Source organism: Arachis hypogaea, chromosome 19 (assembly GCF_003086295.3).
Source record: "Arachis hypogaea cultivar Tifrunner chromosome 19, arahy.Tifrunner.gnm2.J5K5, whole genome shotgun sequence".
In the NCBI taxonomy this organism is placed as follows: Eukaryota; Viridiplantae; Streptophyta; class Magnoliopsida; order Fabales; family Fabaceae; genus Arachis; species Arachis hypogaea.
Window position 1 is genome coordinate 106,036,798 of NC_092054.1, and position 8,276 is coordinate 106,045,073.

The 8,276-nt window shown below is 37.9% G+C and overlaps 1 non-coding gene across 1 annotated transcript; it reads left to right on the forward strand.

Annotated features, from left to right (window-relative positions):
- Positions 1–325: 325 nt before the first annotated feature.
- Positions 326–433, forward strand: LOC112781058 (small nucleolar RNA R71). The gene has a single exon (XR_003191855.1). It is a non-coding gene; the product is annotated as a small nucleolar RNA R71 (small nucleolar RNA).
- Positions 434–8,276: the final 7,843 nt, after the last annotated feature.

The following is an 8,276-nucleotide window of genomic DNA, read 5'->3' on the forward strand; positions in this document are numbered from 1 at the left end:
AGAAGCCTCTTGAGTACTGTTGGGTACAGCTTGCATTCCATTCAGACTCTGAGAAATCATATTGACTTGCTGAGTCAATATTTTGTTCTGAGCCAATATGGCATTCAGAGTATCAACTTCAAGAACTCCCTTCTTCATAGGCGTCCCATTACTCACAGGATTCCTCTCAGAAGTGTACATGAACTGGTTATTAGCAACCAATGAGTTCTTGAGCTTCTGCAGGCATTTTTTTTAGGTGAATGGATCCACCTGCAGAAGTATCCAATGACATCTTTGATGACTCAGATAAACCATCATAGAATATATCCAGGATGGTCCATTCTGAAAGCATGTTAGAAGGACACTTTTTGGTCAGCTGTTTGTATCTTTCCCAAGCTTCATAGAGGGATTCACCATCTTTTTGTTTGAAGGTTTGAACATCCACTCTAAGCTTGCTCAGCTTTTGAGGAGGAAAGAACTTGGCTAAGAAAGCCGTGACCAGCTTATCCCAAGAGTTCAGGCTGTCTTTGGGTTGAGAGTCCAACCATATTCTAGCTCTGTCTCTTATAGCAAAAGGGAAAAGCATGAGCCTGTAGACTTCAGGATCTACTCCATTAGTCTTAACAGTATCACATATCTGCAAGAATTCAGTTAAGAATTGAAAAGGATCTTCAGATGGAAGTCCATGAAACTTGCAGTTCTGCTGCATCAGAGAAACTAATTGAGGTTTTAGCTCAAAGTTGTTTGTTCCAATGGCAGGAATGGAGATGCTTCTTCCATGTAAATTGGAATTAGGTGCAGTAAAGTCACCAAGCATCCTCCTTGCATTATTATTATTTTCGGCTGCCATCTCCTCTTCCTGTTCGAAAATTTCTGAAAGGTTATCTCTGGATTGTTGTAATTTAGCTTCTCTTAATTTTCTCTTCAGAGTCCTTTCAGGTTCTGGATCTGCTTCAACAAGAATGTTCTTGTTCTTGCTCCTGCTCATATGACAAAGAAGAGGGCACAAAGAAAATAATAATAATAATATGGATCCTTTATATCACAGTATAGAGGTCCTTGTGTTAGTAGAAGAAAAGAAGAAGAAAATCTGAACTCAGAGAGAGAGAGAGAGGGTTCGGATTTTTGGTGATGTGAGGAAGAGATGTTAGTAAATGAATAAATAAATAGAAGGAGATGAGGGAGAAGGATTTTTGAAAATAATTTTTGAAAAAGAGAAAGTGATTTTCGAAAATAGTTTTTGAAAAAGGTTAGTAGTAATTTTCGAAAATTCAAAATAAAAAAATATAATTAGTTAATTAAAAAGAAATTTTGAAAAAGAGGGAGATATTTTCAAAAATTAGAGAGAGAGAGAGAGTTAGTTAGGTAGTTTTGAAAAAGGTAGGAAACAAACAAAGAGTTAGTTAGTTGATTGAAACAAATTTTGAAAAGATAAGAGGTTAGGAAGTTAGAAAAGATATTTTGAAATCAAATTTTTGAAAAAGATAAGATAAGAAGATATTTTTGAAAAGATATGATAGAAATAAGTTTTTGAAAAAGATTTGATTTTTTTTTTTAAAATCACAATTAATGACTTGATTCACAAGAAATCACAAGATATGATTCTAAAACTTAAAGTTTGAATCTTTCTTAACAAGTAAGTAACAAACTTAAAATTTTTGAATCAAAACATTAATTGTTATTGTTATTTTCGAAAATTTGATATAAAAATGAGAAAAAGATTTTTTGAAAAATATTTCTGGAATTTTCGAAAATAACTAAGAAATTTGAAAAAGATTTGATTTTTTGAAAAAGATTTTGAAAAAGATAAGATTTTCAAATTGAAAATTTGATTTGACTTCATAAGAAACAACTTGATTTTGAAAATTTTTGAAAAAGTCAATCCAAATTTTCGAATTTGATGAGAGAAAAAGGGAAAGATATTTTTTTTTTTATTTTTGAATTTTTATGATGAGAGAGAAAAACAAGAAAAATGATGCAATGCATGAATGTTATGGATCAAAACAATGAATGCATGCAAGAATGCTATGAATGTCAAGATGAACACCAAGAACACTATGAAGATCATGATGAACATCAAGAACACACTTTTGAAAAATTTTTAATGCAAAGAAAACATGCACGACACCAAACTTAGAATTCTTTAATGCTTAGACACTAAGAATCCAAGAATGCATATGAAAAACAAGAAAAGACACAAAACATGCAAATGCAAAGATCAAACAAGAAGGCTTACCAAGAACAACTTGGAGATCATGAAGAACACTATGAATGCATGATTATTTTCGAAAAAATGCAAGATGCACATGCAATTGACACCAAACTTATAACATGACTCAAGACTCAAACAAGAATACAAAAAATATTTTTGATTTTTATGATTTTCTAATTTTTTTGTATTTTTTTTCGAAAATTATTTGAAAAACAAAAATAAGGATTTCAAAATCTTTAATATGAATTCCAGGAATCTTGTGCTCTTTAGTCTAAAGCTCCAATCAAAGGGTCAGACATGGCTTAATAGCCAGTCAAGCTTTAGAATGGATTTACATCCATTGAGGTGATTAGTTGAAGACCAATCCCAAAGGAGTTTGGGTATGGCTTTTCAGCCAGATAGGATTCAACATGTTACCATGAAACTCTAGAATTCATTCTTGAAAGTTTTGAAGCCATAGAATAATTTATTTTTGAAAACATTATTTTTATTATATTTTTGAAAACTTTTTTTTTTCGAAAAAAAAGAAAAATTTTTGAAAGATTTTTGAAAAATTTTTTAAAACAAAACAAAAAGAAAATTACCTAATCTGAGCAACAAGATGAACCGTCAGTTGTCCAAACTCGAACAATCCCCGGCAACGGCGCCAAAAACTTGGTGCGCAGAAATTGTGATTACACTTTAATTATGTAAAATTCATCGCTCTTTTCTTTCCCTGGTAATGGCGCCAAAAACATGATGCCAATACCACGGTTCACAACTTCGCACAACTAACCAGCAAGTGCACTGGGTCGTCCAAGTAATACCTTACGTGAGTAAGGGTCGAATCCCACGGAGATTGTTGGTATGAAGCAAGCTATGGACACCTTGTAAATCTCAGTCAGGCGGATACAAAATAGTAATGGGGTTTTCAAAATTAATAAAATAGCGATAGAAATACTTATGTAAATCATTGGTGAGAATTTCAGATAAGCGAATAGAGATGCTGTCGTTCCTCTGAACCTCTGCTTTCCTGCTATCTTCATCCAATCAGTCTTACTCCTTTCCATGGCTGGCTTTATGTGATACATCACCAGTGTCAATGGCTACTTTCGGTCTTCTCTCGGAAAAATGATCCAAATGCCCTGTCACGGCACGGCTAATCGTCTGGAGGCATCACCCTTGTCAATGGTTTCATCCTATCCTCTCAGTGAAAATGGTCAACGCACCTTGTCACGGCACGGCTATTCATCTGTCGGTTCTCGATCATGCTGGAATAGGATTTACTATCCTTTTGCGTCTGTCACTACGCCCGGCAATCGCGAGTTTGAAGCTCGTCACAGTCATTCAATCATTGAATCCTACTCGGAATACCACAGACAAGGTTTAGACCTTCCGGATTCTCTTGAATGCCGCCATCATTCTAGCTTACACCACGAAGATTCCGATTAAGAGATCTAAGAGATACTCATTCAGTCGAAGGTAGAACGGAAGTGGTTGTCAGGGACGTGTTCATAGGAAATGATGATGATTGTCACGTTCATCACATTCAGGTTGAAGTGCGAATGAATATCTTAGAAGCGAAATAAGAAGAATTGAATAGAAAACAGTAGTACTTTGCATTAATCTTTGAGGAACAGCAGAGCTCTACACCTTTATCTATGGAGTGTAGAAACTCTACCGTCAAAAATACATAAGTGAATGGAGTTCATTGGTCTCAGCCCCAGAGGGGAACTGGAGTAACCAAGACTGTGAATACAATGATAAAAAGTTCTATTTATAATAAACTAGTCACTAGGGTTTACAGAAGTAAGTAATTGATGCATAAATCCACTTCCAGGGCCCACTTGGTGTGTGCTTGGGCTGAGCTTGAGTGTTGCACGTGTAGAGGTCTTTCTTGGAATTGAACGCCAGCTTTTGTGCCAGTTTGGGCGTTGAACTCCACTTTGCAGCTTGTTTCTGGCGCTGGACGCCAGAATTGGGCAGAGAACTGGCGTTGAACGCCAGATTGCGTCATCTAAAATTGGGCAAAGTATATACTATTATATATTGCTGGAAAGCCCTGGATGTCTACTTTCCAACGCAATTGGAAGCGCGCCATTTTGAGTTTTGTAGCTCCAGAAAATCCACTTTGAGTGCAGGGAGGTCAGAATCCAACAGCATCAGCAGTCCTTCTTCAACCTCTGAATCTGATTTCTGCTCAAGTCCCTCAATTTCAGCCAGAAAATACCTGAAATCATAGAAAAACACACAAACTCCTAGTAAAGTCCAGAAATGTGAATTTAACATAAAAACTAATGAAAACATCCCTAAAAGTAACTAGATTCTACTAAAAACATACTAAAAATAATACCAAAAAGCGTATAAATTATCCGCTCATCACCCACCAATCTTCAGAATCTCGAATTCCTTGAGTATATTCTCTTCTTGAAGCATCATCCAAGCAGCGTACAACGACTTCTGACTTAACGCATCCGCCACTACATTAGCTTTCCCCAGATGGTAAATCAACTCAAAGTTGTAGTCCTTCAGTAACTCCATCCACCTCCTCTGCCGCATATTGAGCTCTTTCTGATCAAAGAGGTATTTCAAGATCTTGTGATCAGAGAAGAATCGGAAGTTAACCCCATATAGATAATGCCTCCACACCTTCAAGGCAAACACAACCGCATCAAGTTCCAAATCGTGCGTAGGGTAGTTAACTTCGTGAGATCTCAACTGTCGTGAGGCATACGTCACCACACTACAATGCTGCATCATCACGCACCTTAAACCCTTCAGTGAGTCATCACAGTACACCTCAAATGATTCATTTGGCTCAGGTAACACCAACACAGGCGCGGTGGTCAACTTTTGCTTCAATGCCTGAAAGCTCTCCTCACACTCAGGAGTCCAAACAAATGGCGCATCCTTGTGGGTTAACCTTGTCAATGGCAAGGCTATTTGCGAAAAGCCTTCGATGAATCTTCGGTAGTAGCTAGCTAAGCCCAGAAAACACCTTATCTCAGTTACTGAGGTTGGTTGCCTCCATTCCATCACTACTTCCACCTTAGAAAGATCTACAACTATCCCCTATTTACTCACCACGCGACCCAGAAACTTCACCTCACTTTTCCAGAATTCACATTTAGACAGTTTCGGATAGAGTTTCTTTTCCTTTAGTATCTGCAACACGGTCCTCAAGTGCTCTGCATGCTCCTCTTCCGTCTTAGAGTAAATCAGTATGTCATCAATTAAGACAACAATGAATTTATCCAGAAACGGATGGAAGACTCTGTTCATATAATCCATAAACACTGCAGGAGCGTTTCTCAACCCAAAAGACATCACAGTGTACTGGTAATGACCATAACGAGTCCTGAAGGTGATTTTAGGAATGTCCTCACCCCTCACCCTTATCTGGTGATAACCGAATCGCAAGTCGATCTTGGAGAAAATCCTAGCTCTTTGTAACTGATCCATGAGGCCGTCAACCCTTGGAAATGGGTACTTATTCTTTATTGTGACCAAGTTCAGCTACCTGTAGTCCACACAAAGTCGCATACTCCCATCTTTCTTCTTTACCAGTAACACTAGCGCACCCCACGGAGAAACACTAGGTCGGATAAAGTTCTTACCTAATAGATCCTCTAGCTGAGACTTTAGCTTGGCCATTTCCAACGGTGACATCCTATACGGAGCACTCGAGATTGGTCCAGCCTCAAGCATAAACTCAATAGCAAACTCAACTTCTCGGTTAGGTGGAAATTCATCAATATCGTTAGGAAACACCTATGGAAACTCACACACAATCGGAATTTGTTCCAATCTTTGATCATCACCCGAAACACCCACGGTTAACAACAAAATACCTTGACATTCGGCCCCAGAACAATTCACCATCATAGAGTTCAAGTAATAACTATTTGGCACAACTGGCCCTTTGATGAGCGGATAATTTATACGCTTTTTGGCATTGTTTTTAGTATGTTTTTAGTAGGATCTAGTTACTTTTAGAGATGTTTTCATTAGTTTTTATGTTAAATTCACATTTCTGGACTTTACTAGGAGTTTGTGTGTTTTTCTGTGATTTCAGGTATTTTCTGGCTGAAATTGAGGGACTTGAGCAAAAATCAGATTCAGAGGTTGAAGAAGGACTGCTGATGCTGTTGGATTCTGACCTCCCTACACTCAAAATGGATTTTCTGGAGCTACAAAACTCAAAATGGCGCGCTTCCAATTGCATTGGAACGTATACATCCAGGGCTTTCCAGAAATATATAATAGTCCATACTTTGCCCAAGTTTAGACGACGCAAACTGGCGTTCAACGCCAGCTTTCTGCCCAATTCTGGCATCCAGCGCCAGAAACAAGTTGCAAAGTGGAGTTCAACGCCCAAACTGGCACAAAAGCTGGCGTTCAACTCCAAAAATGACCTTTCCACGTGTAGACTTCAAGATCAGCCCAAGCACACACCAAGTGGACCCCGGAAGTGGATTTATGCATCAATTACTTACTTCTGTAAACCCTAGTAGCTAGTTTATTATAAATAGGACCTTTTACTATTGTATTAGACATCTTTGGACGCCTGGTTCTTAGATCAGAGGGGCTGGCCATTCGGCCTTGCCTAGACCTTTCACTTATGCATTTTCAACGGTAGAGTTTCTACACTCCATAGATTAAGGTGTGGAGCTCTGCTGTTCCTCAAAGATTAATGCAAAGTACTTCTATTTTCTATTCAACTCATCTTATTTTGCTTCTAAGATATTCATTCGCACTTCAACCTAAATGTGATGAACGTGACAATCATCATCATTCCCTATGAACGCGTGCCTGACAACCACTTCCGTTCTACATTAGATTGAATGAGTATCTCTTAGATCTCTTAATCAGAATCTTCGTGGTGTAAGCTAGAATGATGGCAGCATTCAAGAGAATCCGGAAAGTCTAAACCTTGTCTGTGGTATTCCAAGTAGGATTCAATGATTGAATGACTGTGACGAGCTTCAAACTCGCGATTGCTGAGCGTAGTGACAGGCGCAAAAGGATAGTAAATCCTATTCCCGCATGATCGAGAACCGACAGATGAATAGCCGTGCCGTGACAGGGTGCGTTGACCATATTCACTGAGAGGATAGGATGTAACCATTGACAAGGGTGATGCCTCCAGACGATTAGCCGTGCCGTGACAGGGCATTTGGATCATTTTCCCGAGAGAAGACCGAAAGTAGCCATTGACAATGGTGATGCATTACATAAAGCCAACAATGGAAAGGAGTAAGACTGATTGGATGAAGATAGCAGGAAAGCAGAGGTTCAGAGGAATGAAAGCATCTCTATTCGCTTATCTGAAATTCTCACCAATGATTTACATAAGTATTTCTATCACTATTTTATTAATTATTGTCGAAAACCCCATTACTATTTTATATCCGCCTGACTGAGATTTACAAGGTGACCATAGCTTGCTTCATACAAACAATCTCCGTGGGATTCGACCCTTACTCACGTAAGGTATTACTTGGACGACCCAGTGCACTTGCTGGTTAGTTGTGCAAAGTTGTGAACCATGGTATTGGCATCATGTTTTTGGCGCCATTACCAGGGAAAGAAAGAGCGATGAATTTTACATAATCAAAGTGTAATCACAACTTCTGCGCACCAAGTTTTTGGCGCCGTTGCCGGGGATTGTTTGAGTTTGGACAACTGACGGTTCATGTTGTTGCTCAGATTAGGTAATTTTCTTTTTGTTTTGTTTTCAAAAATTTTTCAAAAATCTTTCAAAAATTTCTCGTTTGTTTTCGAAAAAATCTTAAAAAAAAAGTTTTCAAAAATATAATAAAAAATAATGTTTTCAAAAATAAATTATTCTATGGCTTCAAAACTTTCAAGAATGAATTCTAGAGTTTCATGGTAACATGTTGAATCCTATCTGGCTGAAAAGTCATACCCAAACTCCTTTGGGATTGGTCTTCAACTAATCACCTCAATGGATGTAAATCCATTCTAAAGCTTGAATGGCTATTAAGCCATGTCTGACCCTTTGATTGGAGCTTTAGACTAAAAGAGCACAAGATTCCTGGAATTCATATTAAAGATTTTGAAATCCTTATTTTTGTTTTTCAAA